This window comes from Oncorhynchus mykiss, chromosome 10 (genome assembly GCF_013265735.2).
Source record: "Oncorhynchus mykiss isolate Arlee chromosome 10, USDA_OmykA_1.1, whole genome shotgun sequence".
NCBI lineage: Eukaryota > Metazoa > Chordata > Actinopteri > Salmoniformes > Salmonidae > Oncorhynchus > Oncorhynchus mykiss.
Window position 1 is genome coordinate 17758672 of NC_048574.1, and position 13321 is coordinate 17771992.

Below are 13321 nucleotides of genomic sequence, written 5' to 3' on the forward strand. Positions count from 1 at the left end.
GTTCTTAGTTATTTTGAACGCGGCATTAGTAACAGAGGGCACACATGATCACCATGACATAACCCTAGGTATTGTGATCTCGAATAACCTCATATGTCACTATTGCGTCAGGTATTGTGTTGCGAACATGCAAACAATGTGAATCTTGTTTTCTCTGAAATGAAACTGTAGTATTTGGTGCTACTTCTTCTGTAGAGGGCAGCATTGTATCAAATACATAAATATACCAGCATTTCATTTCATTAATTCCCTCCCTTACATCAAAGATACCACATGCTGCTCGAGCAGATAATCATGGATACCTTTCCATGTATCGTCGTTGCCGCTACACGTTTGCAAAAACACATAGACCGTTGCTGAATACCGGTATCACCAGAATTTCTTCCAGTTTGGCTGAAGACGGTAACAGAGAAACGGAGTAATTTTTTAAAAATCATTAGAGAATCTGTATGTGCTTCTTCTCACTTCAAATGAATCATGAAATATGCTGTTTCTGTGGTGTTTTTTCAATCTGTCAGTCTTTTTCTGTCACCTCCATTCTTGTGCTAATTAATTGACGCTCCCCCCTTGCTGCCACCCTATCATCATAGCCCCAAACTTTCGAGATAAACATTTATACTAGGGTTGCAAAATAAATTCCCTAGTTTTCCAGAAATCCTGGTTGGAGGCATCAGGGAATACTCCAACCGGATTTCGGGAAAACCAGGGAATTTATTGAAAATTCCAGGAATTTTTCATCCCTATTTAATACGAATCTGTTTTCTTTCCACGGCCGTGTTATGCATGAGGAGTAAGTGGTTATAAAGACACACGGCAGCACAAATCACGCTGGCAGCGGCCATGCGGTTATCTACTTCAGTATGAGCAATTCAAATCCTTGCTTGGGCTGGGGGAAGGAGACTTCATTACAACTGTAGTACTGACCGGACTGCAAATTACTATATTTAGACTATTTCACTGGCTGGGTTGCCATGGCTGAACCACCTCATTGATGATTGGATAGTGAAAGTTCTATTTGAAAGAAAGTCGTTTCTATTTGAAACAGTTGCAGTGAATATTGGACGTTGTAAAGGAACGTACCATCACTAAATGTTGCTAGTTATACAAAAGATGGCCTCAATCTTCGTTAAAATGTCAGCAACTCCAGTTATGTTTAATGACAATTATTTTCACCTGGGGTTCTAAATGTGTGATTAGTAATTAAATACAATATCAGGATATAGCAATTAACAATATTATAATGAAGTAACATAAACTGTTATAACAGTAAATAAATCACATTGCTACTGACAGATATAAATGCACCAACGCTTTACAAGGAAACAGTAACTGGAAAGCTCCACGAGGTGGCAGGGCAGAGCTAAACAATGAATAGGCCAGATGGCTACACTGGCCAAAGTGCCATCATGGCAACTTCAGAAGAGGCAGTTTTAGCAGTACAAGCTAGCAATTCTCCATCGTCACCAGTTTATAGATTATAGCTAATGAACTAGGTGGGGAATGTACATAAGCACAGGAAGGCTAAAAAGATCATCAAGGACAACAACCACCCGAACCACTGTCTGTTCACCCCGATACCATCCAGAAGGCGAGGTCAGTACAGGTGCATCAAAGCTGGGACTGAGAAACTGAAAAATAGATTCTATCTCAAGGCTATCATACTTTTAAACAGCCGTCACTAACACAGAGAGGCTGCTGCCTACATACAGACTTGAACTCATTGGACACTTTAATAAATAGATCACTAGTCACTTTAATAATGTCACTTTAATAATGTTTACATATCTTGTATTACTCATCCCACATGTTTATACTGTATTTTTATACCATCTATTGCATCTTGCCTATACCGCTCGGTCATCGCACATCCATATATTTATATGTATATATTCTTATTCCATCCCTTTACTTAGATTTGTGTGTATTTAGGTAGTTAAATTACTTGTTAGATATTACTGCACTGTCGGAACTAGAAGCACAAGCATTTCACTACACTCGCAATAACATCTGCTAACATTGTGTATGTGACCAATAAAATTTCATTTGATTTAAAGGCTATGAAATTGGTACCTTGGGTGTCCACAGTTATAATTAAGCAGTAAGGCCTGAGGGGGTGTGGTATATGGCCAATATACCAAGGCTAAGGGTTGTTCTTGGGCACATTGCAATGCGGAGTGCCTAGATACAGCCCTTAGCCATGGTATATTGGCCATATTCCACAAACCTCAGAGGTGACTTATTACTATTATATAAACAGGTTACCAATGTAATTAGAACAGTAAAACATGTATTTTGTGTCATACCTGTGGTATACTGTCTGATATACCATGACTTTCCTGTCTAGCCATCAGCATTCAGGACTCGAATGACCAGGTTTATAATAAAGAACATGGCCTACACTTTCTCTATACTGTATTATAAACCAGTTGCTTGGCATGATGCCATCACGTGGGAATCAAATAGCTAGCAAAAATACCATAATGTATTGCTAAAGTAGAAACAACATAACACAAAATACAACAAGGAAATATGCATTATGATAAGGTACTTACTATTAGATGAACACTCGTGTACAAAGTTATCGTAAGGAAACAACAAAAGCAATGTGGGCACCAGGGGGAAATGCACTGCTGCACTGAACAAGTTCAGGCAGGTTCTGACTAGAGAATATGCATATGTCCGCCAGAAACAAGTGAGTAAAGTAGAAACCAGAATGGCAGGGAATATTGTATAGCTGACTCAAATACGTATTTGTAGTTAAACTTAGTCGCTGCAGAATTCTGAGGGGCTGTATATGGTTAACTCAACCAACGCAAGAGCTGGTCAGGTATAGGTAAGGGCTGGGATAAACAATTCCTCTGTGTGGGGAGGACTTGTTCCGAAACACGGCTGCCCCATCAGTAACAGTGTTAGGAAGTCTGGGATTGAGTGGGAGGAGTCCACACAGTCTGCATGGGCGTCGCTGTCTCCTGCCTGCCTTAGGCAGAAGCTGGGGAGGAACAGAGGATGAAGGTACCCGATGACGGCACTGCTGGCTGGTCTTGAAGCTGGGCTCTGGTACCGCTACTATGACGTTGCAGAAAGTGGGCCCACCTACTGTAGCACTGGAGTCCTCAAGACATGGAGGAACCCGGAGGTAGTGCAGTGTTGCATCTTGGAGGAACCCGGAGGTAGTGCAGTGGTGCATCTTGGAGGAACCCGGAGGTAGTGCAGTGTTGCATCTTGGAGGAACCCGGAGGTAGTGCAGTGTTGCATCTTGGAGGAACCCAGAGGTAGTGCAGTGTTGCATCTTGGAGGAACCCGGAGGTAGTGCAGTGTTGCATCTTGGAGGAACCCGGAGGTAGTGCAGTGGTGCATCTTGGAGGAACCCGGAGGTAGTGCAGTGGTGCATCTTGGAGGAACCCGGAGGTAGTGCAGTGATGCATCTTGGAGGAGGCTGGCGCTCAGGGCTTGAGTCAGGGAGGTGGTTGGTAGGGCCCTGGACAGCCTATGCCAGTGCAGTGCACACTGCGCCAGGACTCTGGTGAGTAGGAGTGATTTAAGTGGGTTGTTTGAGCCTATCAGAAGGCCGGGACTGGCCCTTTCAAAGGTTTGGAGCCGGAGTCCTCTCAGGTGCCTGTATCGATGCTTCAGAGCAGCAGCTGGACAAGACTGCTCAGCTAGAAATGGTTTGTCTGCTGTAAAAGCCTTAGATATGGTGTGTCGAAGGCTGCTGCAATTTGGAAAGTCACAGTTGAGTCCTTGAGCTGGGCGATGTCCTGCTGTGTTTGTAGGACCATCTTCTCTTGTGACCCATATAGACATAGTTGGTGGGCCACCTCCAGTAAAATGACAGTTCTCTCTGAACCACCATCTAGTAGGGCTAAGGTGTCAACTGACTTTGTGTTGTTCCAGAGTCGGACTGGGATGACCTTAAGCAGGACTCGATCTGAGTGGCTGGACTGGTTGAGGTGAACGCTAGTGGTGAGTGTGCCGACAGCCTGGGCTTGGCTCTGTGTGATGGCCATGTCATGTAGGACAGTCAGGATCACCACAGGCTAGACAGGATTTCTTAAGCGTGCAATACTCTGTCTTGTGGTCTCTTCCACACCGCCAGCAGTAGTTTTTGTCCTAGACCCATGTAGCCCGTTGAGCAGGGTTCAACTCAATGAAGTCTGCACAGGAGTTTAGGAAGTGCTCCTCAGAACCACAGTAAGGGCAGAAAGGCTTGTACTCACTCCTCCTGGGTGTGGAAGTAGAACCGGAGTCATGAAATGAAGAACTGCATGTTGGAGGAGGAACACTCTGTGTCTCCTGTTCGCTGTTGAGGTAGATGGTAGCCATCTTGGGTTTCTGTGGCTTACTTGATCTCTGCTCTCTGAAGTCAGCGTGTGTGTCAACGTGGGAACTACACCTTAGTTCAGCCCTGGAAGCCCCACTAGTGTGTTAACGTAACGGCTGAGGAAAAATCTTCAAACCCCTGGGCGTCTCCGAGCTTGACAGCAGGAGAGTTCAGGATAGCCTTTAGTTGTCCCTGGACCAGTTGTCTGGGTTGACCGTACCTCTGCTTTATACAGGATCTGTGTCCCGGATGGTTGAGCTAACGTAGGCTAATGTGATTAGCATGAGGTTGTAAGAAACCCCCAAAATTCCCAGGACATAGACATATCTGATATAGGCAGAAAGTTTACATTCTTGTTAATCTAACTGCACTGTTCAATTTATAGTGGCTATTACAGTGAAATAATAACATGCTATTGTTTGAGGTAAGTGCACAATTATGAACTTTAACATGTATGAATAAACCAATTAGGCACATTTGGGCAGGTTTGTTATAACATTTTGAATAGATATGCAATAGTTCATTGGATCAGTCAAAAACTTTGCACATACACTGCTGCCATTTAGTGGCCAATGTCTAAAATGCGCCTGGGCTAGATTAATTCATTTTGGCCTTTCTCTTGCATTTCAAAGATGATGATACAAAGAAAAAAACATGTGTTTTTTTGTATTATCTTTTACCAGATCTAATGTGTTATATTCTCATACATTAGTTTCACATTTCCACAAACTTCAAAGTGTTTCCGTTCCAATGGTGTCAATATTATGCATATCCTTGCTTCAGGATCATGAGCTACAGGCAGTTAGATTTGGGTATGTCATTTTAGGCGAAAATTGAAAAAAAGGGGTGGATCCTTAAGAGGTTGTGAACCTGCATGGATTTGGTATATTGTGTTGGGCCATTCCCATACCGTTTAGCCATCTGGTAGGCACTGTGCAGCTGAAGGTGATCTAGCAGCACCTGGTATTTGTATTCCTCTGTTAGGTGCCTATGTGGGTCAAGTACACTGTTCAGTCCCTTCTTTAACATGACAGTCACTCTCCTTGCCAGAGTTAAAGATGGTGAGTTTAGGCTTGGGTATACTGAGTATGACGCAATGGCCATCTCCATCATGCTGGGTGCAGCAGGAGGCAATGGATAGGGAGACAGTGGCACAGGCTATGGTGCAGGAGTCTGTGGCTGTGGAGCTAGTTGTGGCCCAGGTTGAGGGACCGGTTGTGGTCTGGGTTGTGGAGCTGGTTGTTGTCTGAGTTGTGGAGCTGGCTGTGGCCCGTACTGAGGTGACTGGGCAGGCTTCGCTGGGTGTAGGTGCTGTGGTCCAGGACATGGAGGTGTCTGGGAAGGCTTAGCTGGACCTAGTCCTAGACCTGGTGTTGGCCTAATCAGTGATGCTGGCCTGGCGGGCTGGATTGGCTGGGGCTCTGGCTGAGGAGCTGGAACTAGTTGTCAACTCAACTTGTGCAGCAGTTAGATTTCTCACTGGGGAGTGAGTTGGGCTGACTTCCGGAATTAGTGTTTGGGCTACCCCCATGGTAGGCTACAGGTGAGGCTGCTGTATTGAGGAGTATTGACATGGGCTTTTGAGATATGTGTAGTGGGGGTAGGGCACTCGTGCTGTATAACAACAGAGTTCCTTCATCTGCTTGCTCATGTTCATAATGCATGTCTCCATGCATCACCATCTCTTGTCCTTGTGTTCTTTCTTCTGGACCTGGGGAGTTGAATAGTTGATGCAGGTCCCCTGACTGGGGAGTGATGTATCTGTTGTAGTCATGTAGGATGGCTCCATCACTGCTGGTGGAACATGGTGCTGTGGACTGAAGCTCAACACATAGTCCTCCAGATGTGTCGGGCCCTGCTGGGACGGGAACACTGTGTTGGCTGTTGTTGTCCATCATAATAACTGGAGTATGTAGCTGATGTACTAATTCAGCTACTCGAAGGACCACTTGTAAAGGAGTGTACATTATTTACATTTTGCTAGTCATACAAAATCTGGCCTCATTCTTTGGGAAGAAAGATGTCAGCAACTCCAGTTCCAGTTATGATGTTTACTGACAATTACAGTATATTCAGTGGGGGTTCTAAATGTGTGTGTGTGTGTGGTTTTCTGAAATTACATAATAAAGAGGAATGATTAGTAATTAAAATACAATATCTGGATATAGCAGTTAACAATATTACAATGAAGTAACATAATAAACTGTAATACAATGAACAGGCCAATTGGCTACAAAGGCCTCCTTTGGTTCCATTGTCACACTGACACAAAAAGTCACACACACATACACACACACAACCAGTAGCTGGTAGCACAGTTCTCCCACGTAGCTCACAGGCAGGCAACGCCATCCATTAGGGCATCCAGACGGTTGGAGAGCAGAATCCTCCTGCGTGAGTGTGCCACCATGCAGCCAATTTTCTTACTTTTTAACTTTGCATTGTTGGGAAAGTAAGCATTTTAAGGTGAAGTCTACACCTGTTGTATTCGGCACATGTGACAAATACAATTCAATTTGGTTTGTAATACTGTATATGCAACATAAATACATTCAGAGTATATAGCCTCTCTGATCAGGCTTCATAAGCCTTGTTCACACTGGCAGTTTGAAGTGATATCCAATTATTTTTCCTGTAGTCTGAAGAGACAGAGAGCACATTGAATCGGATATCTTCAAGTCAGATTCAAACCATATTCAAAGGTGGTTTGAAATCAGATACAAATCTGATTCCTGGCCATGTGACTTGTGTCTCAACGGTCAAATCAGATTTATTTCGCCTCAAGTGTTTTTTAGACTTATCTGGCATATCTTGTCGTTGCTATCTACTCACTCAACAATTTACGGTACAATATTTACACGTGTCGGGGGAAGGGGGATTTGGAGCGCAAAGTGTTTTAAATTGTGCAGTATAAATCAATAATAAATAAAAGTCTAGTAGCAGCAGTCGATGTGTGTATATCATGAATTTACAGTGTGTGTGTGTGTGTGTGTGTGTGTGTGTGTGTGTGTGTGTGTGTGTGTGTGTGTGTGTGTGTGTGTGTGTGTGTGTGTGTGTGTGTGTGTGTGTGTGTGTGTGTGTGTGTGTGTGTGTGTGTGTGTGTGTGTGTGTGTGTGTGCTAAGGTGCAGAGAGTCAGTGCAGATGGTGAGTCCTGTTAAAATGTTCAGCATTCTGATGGCTTGTGGGTAGAGATCGTCTCTGAGCCTGGTGGTCCAAGACCCAATGCTTGAATACTGTCTGCCTGACGACAAGGGAGTGACTAGTTTGTGGCTGGGGTGTGTAGGGTCCTTGATGATGTTGCGGGTCTTCCTCAGGCACCGCTTTGAGTAGATGTTCTGTATGGGTGGGGGCATGGCCCCGGTGATGGACTGGGCCGTCTTTATGGGCCTTGTGGTCATGCTCAATTAAATTCTATATGACAGTAGTTCTCAATACCTCTCCTCGGGGACCCCCAGACGTTTCACAATTGTGTTATAGCCCTGAACTAACTCACCTGATTCTCAGAGTCAAGGGTTTGATTATTAGTTGACTATTTGAATCAGGTGTGCTAGCTGTGGAATAGTTCAAATACATGCAATGGCTGGGGGTCCCTGAGGAGAGGTTTGAGAACCCCTGCCCTATGAGTCTCCAGTTCCTACAATATATATAGAGATACAGTGCCTTGCGAAAGTATTCGGCCCCCTTGAACTTTGCGACCTTTTGCCACATTTCAGGCTTCAAACATAAAGATATAAAACTGTATTTTTTTGTGAAGAATCAACAACAAGTGGGGCACAATCATGAAGTGGAACGACATTTATTGGATATTTCAAACTTTTTTAACAAATCAAAAACTGAAAAATTGGGCGTGCAAAATTATTCAGCCCCTTTACTTTCAGTGCAGCAAACTCTCTCCAGAAGTTCAGTGAGGATCTCTGAATGATCCAATGTTGACCTAAATGACTAATGAGGATAAATACAATCCACCTGTGTGTAATCAAGTCTCCGTATAAATGCACCTGCACTGTGATAGTCTCAGAGGTCCGTTAAAAGCGCAGAGAGCATCATGAAGAACAAGGAACACACCAGGCAGGTCCGAGATACTGTTGTGAAGAAGTTTAAAGCCGGATTTGGATACAAAAAGATTTCCCAAGCTTTAAACATCCCAAGGAGCACTGTGCAAGCAATAATATTGAAATGGAAGGAGTATCAGACCACTGCAAATCTACCAAGACCTGGCCGTCCCTCTAAACTTTCAGCTCATACAAGGAGAAGACTGATCAGAGATGCAGCCAAGAGGCCCATGATCACTCTGGATGAACTGCCAGAGATCTACAGCTGGGGTGGGAGACTCTGTCCATAGGACAACAATCAGTCGTATATTGCACAAATCTGGCCTTTATGGAAGAGTGGCAAGAAGAAAGCCATTTCTTAAAGATATCCATAAAAAGTGTCGTTTAAAGTTTGCCACAAGACACCTGGGAGACACACCAAACATGTGGAAGAAGGTGCTCTGGTCAGATGAAACCAAAATTGAACTTTTTGGCAACAATGCAAAACGTTATGTTTGGCGTAAAAGCAACACAGCTGAACACACCATCCCCAATGTCAAACATGGTGGTGGCAGCATCATTGTTTGGGCCTGCTTTTCTTCAGCAGGGACAGGGAAGATGGTTAAAATTGATGGGAAGATGGATGGAGCCAAATACAGGACCATTCTGGAAGAAAACCTGATGGAGTCTGCAAAAGACCTGAGACTGGGACGGAGATTTGTCTTCCAACAAGACAATGATCCAAAACATAAAGCAAAATCAACAATGGAATGGTTCAAAAATAAACATATCCAGGTGTTAGAATGGCCAAGTCAAAGTCCAGACCTGAATCCAATCGAGAATCTGTGGAAAGAACTGAAAACTGCTGTTCACAAATGCTCTCCATCCAACCTCACTGAGCTCGAGCTGTTTTGCAAGGAGGAATGGGAAAACATTTCAGTCTCTCGATGTGCAAAACTGATAGAGACATACCCCAAGCGACTTACAGCTGTAATCGCAGCAAAAGGTGGCGCTACAAAGTATTAACTTAAGGGGGCTGAATAATTTTGCACGCCCAATTTTTCAATTTTTGATTTGTTAAAAAAGTTTGAAATATCCAATAAATGTCGTTCCACTTCATGATTGTGTCCCACTTGTTGTTGATTCTTCACAAAAAAAATACAGTTTTATATCTTTATGTTTGAAGCCTGAAATGTGGCAAAAGGTCGCAAAGTTCAAGGGGGCCGAATACTTTCGCAAGGCACTGTACATATAGAGACAGGATCCTCTCAGGTTCTGCATTCCCATTAAAATGTTCACAAGTCTGAGATGAGAACCTTGCTGACCCTATCTTATTAGGAAACATCTATGCTGTTTGTTGTCTGTAGTTAAAATGAAAAGCTGGGATGATGGTAACTTCACTGGGCCCTGAGGCACATACAGTATCTGCCTAAGATGGGATCTCAGCGCTGACTCGAGGTTTTCCCCTCCCCTAATTAAAGAATCCTATAATGTCCTCTGTCTCTCTATATTTCAATTTGTTATTATTATTATTTTAATAGATATGAAAGAGGAATGTTTTGTTTTTATCCCATTTCATATACTGTAAGAGGACATTACTGAAACATCATGTCAAAAACACATCAGAGGATAAATTGTGCTCTCCATTCATGGGAAATTGTTATACATTTTTCAAATAATTGTATAATATACAATAATTAATTCAATAGCAGAAATATTTACTGCATTTTCAACACTGATGTCTTAAAGCTACAGTCTTTGATTCGAAAAACAGCTATTCAGCTGCCCGCCACTTATTTAGATATGCAGCTGAGGGATGGGGCTAGATACATGTAACCCCTCTCAACTGTCATAGACAGTCCACGACCTCCACATGATAGTTGCTACCATGTTTTGAAGCTAATGTACCAGTTGTAACCATGTTATGAAGCAGATGTACAAATCCTAGACTTTAGCTTTAATGTCAATACCATCCATTTCAAGCAGTTGTGATGAGTAGTCTGCACTGTATACAAAGACAGTGAGAGCTCTGGCATAGAGATCCTAGCTGGAGACCACAAAATCACACACTAATGTCCCAGTCTCTCTTTCTATATTTTATGAGTGTCACGCCCTGACCATAGAGAGCTGTTTATTCTCTGTTGGTTGGGGCGTGATAGTGAATAGGGTGGGTCATCTAGATGATTAATGGTTTATGTTGGCCTGGTATGGTTCCCAATCAGAGACTGCTGTTTATCGTTGTCTCTGATTGGGGATCATATTTAGGCAGCCATTTCCTCATTGTTCTTTGTGGGATCTTGTCTACAGATGTGTGCACACCAGTAGCTTCACGGTTTGTTTGTGCTTGTTTGTTTTGTTTGGTGAGTTTCTATTCATTAAAATATGTGGAACTCTACGCACGCTGCACCTTGGTCCAATCATTATAACGAGCGTGACAATGAGCCCAATAATGTAGAGCTTTTGCTTGTCTTTTTCTGTCTTAAATGTTCATATCTAAATCAATTTGCCTCTTGAAAATCTAAAAAATCGATGGTAAAAAGACTAGAAGGGCCTAGAAGGCATCCAGGGTCATAAATAAGGCCGACGAATGACTCCCATAAATATATGAGGACTGCCATTGTTAAGAAGCCTCAGCATTCTGTCGAGTCATATTTTTATGTCAAGTCAACAAACCCAAGGACCTTCCCACATGACTAAGCATTCTTGCTGGCTGGGCCACTTAGGCATTATCCATAAGTGTCATGTTTCATCTGTATAAGTGTTGACTCACTACTCAACCAAATAGGCAAGCAGTGTTCACAACTCTCCCAGGCTAGCTACAACAGCCTGTCTCGAGCACAAAATGGAATCAATGTTTGCCACCACTATCAGCTCATTACTACAGTCAGATGCATTTGGTCTTGGCTGCTCATTTGAGTGTGGCTGAGCAGAATTCATTCAATTTGCACAGTAGAGAGTGTGACATTTACACATAATGTGAAAACCTTACGGTTTACCTGAGTTTCTGTAACATGTCTCAGATTTCCCCAAATACTACATTTGGTGCCCTATATGAAGATAATATTTACACCTTAAAAAAATTGGTAGTTTGAATCCTGGATGCTGATTGGTTGATAGGTGTTGGTTATTCACGATAATCCATGGTTAATGTCTGGAAAGCCTACCTGACCAGGGATCATATACTATAATTTCAAATACTTTATCTGGGCTTGTTTGAGCTTTTCTGGGCAATGGACCAACACAATAGTCACAAAAGTGCAAACCTCACCCATCTGGAATCTGGCCCCTTGAGTTTCCTTAAGTTTTCTGTTTCTTTCTATAGTATACTGTAAATGCTTTGTCCTTCTTTTTTTTCTGTCTTTCTGATCCACCATAGTGGTAATAAGTAGGTCGATCCCAAATACAAAGCCTCATCTCCAATGAGTGGCCCCTGAAGAGTAATAAGCTAGACCTTCCTCTGTTTTGAGCCATCCATCAAAAGACCCTTGGCATCTTCAAATTGTACAGAAACCTTCCTTTCTCAGACATCCTTGGCAGGGGCATTAACTTGTCTTTCTGCTTTAATGGGTAAAATAGGGAGCCAGAGCAGGACCTTTGGAGGGGCGAGCAGGGAGGTGAAATATTGTGATAAATGTCTGTTTGCTGTGATGATAGCCGGTGCCCCAATGATGGTTTAATAAAAATAGAACTTCTGTAACTACAGAATGAATACCACAACTGGTCATATGTTTGCGACTGGCTTTAAGCTTTTGAGAATAGATGCGAATCAGACGTGAGTTCAAATGGCATTTGAATGTTTCATTTTTTATAGGTCTAATTTAGCTGCGATTGATTGAGCTTGATTGAGGTCTGATGCTCATCCACTAATAAATTAGCATCGGACATATGCTTTGCATTTCAAATAACTGTTTCAAGTTGATTTTACTCTTCTCTCTTTTTTTTTCTGGTGAAGTTGAATGTAGAATAACTAGACAGACTCTGAATGCATTAGGTGCTCATAATAGAAATAGTCAATCTGTTTTATGTTTTCCCCTTATTTCCAAATGATCAAACAAAATGGATGAATGGACAGATGGCTGGTGGATAGAAACATTATTTAGATAGCTGCACTGCACTGATGAATAGCACATTAGAGTGTCTAGCTGGTGGCTGCGGAGTGAGATTTGATTGCCTCAGAAGACATACATTAAAAACATGATTAAAACCATCATCAAACATGATGGAGTAACCCACATCAGACTCACAAGCAATATGACTCGGACTGCATCAAAACATGGTAGTTAAAAATTCTCATTAATGATGGCAGAAATTCCTGTCTGCAGTTTGTAGCATTGTGGTTTCTCAGTCATAGTGTGTGTCCAAAATGGGACCATATTCCCTATATATTACATATTCCCATTATAGTGCACTACTTTTGACCAGGGCCCATAGGGTAGTTGTGGAATACATATTGAATAATAATAATAACAATAATAATTTATTACATTTCTATTGTGCTTTTCATAGAATCTCAAAATGCATGAATAGTGTGCAATTTGGGAGTTAGTCATATTGCTGATGGCAGAAGTTCCCGTCTGAGGCTTTCAGCGTGATGTAATGGCAATCTCTTGCGAAAAAGTGCAACAATCTGTATGCAAATATAGAAAATATGCAAATACAGGAAGCTTTAGGGTTTCCACTCATTAAAAATAGGCATGGTGCATCAGTGAGTCAAACACAAGTCAAATCGACTGCCATCCACATAGACTAGGGCAGGGTAGGAAACTAGATTATGCCGCAGCCTGATTTCTGTTGGAGTGGATGGTCCGGGGGCCGGAACATAATTATAATAATATGTACACTGCAAATTGACCACAACTAAGCCCAAAAAGAGATTGTATTTGAAAATAACAATTATTTCATACCTTGAGACACGATCACATGGGTATTGTTTTTTTTTTGTGGGAATACTTGAACAGAGTTCCTAAA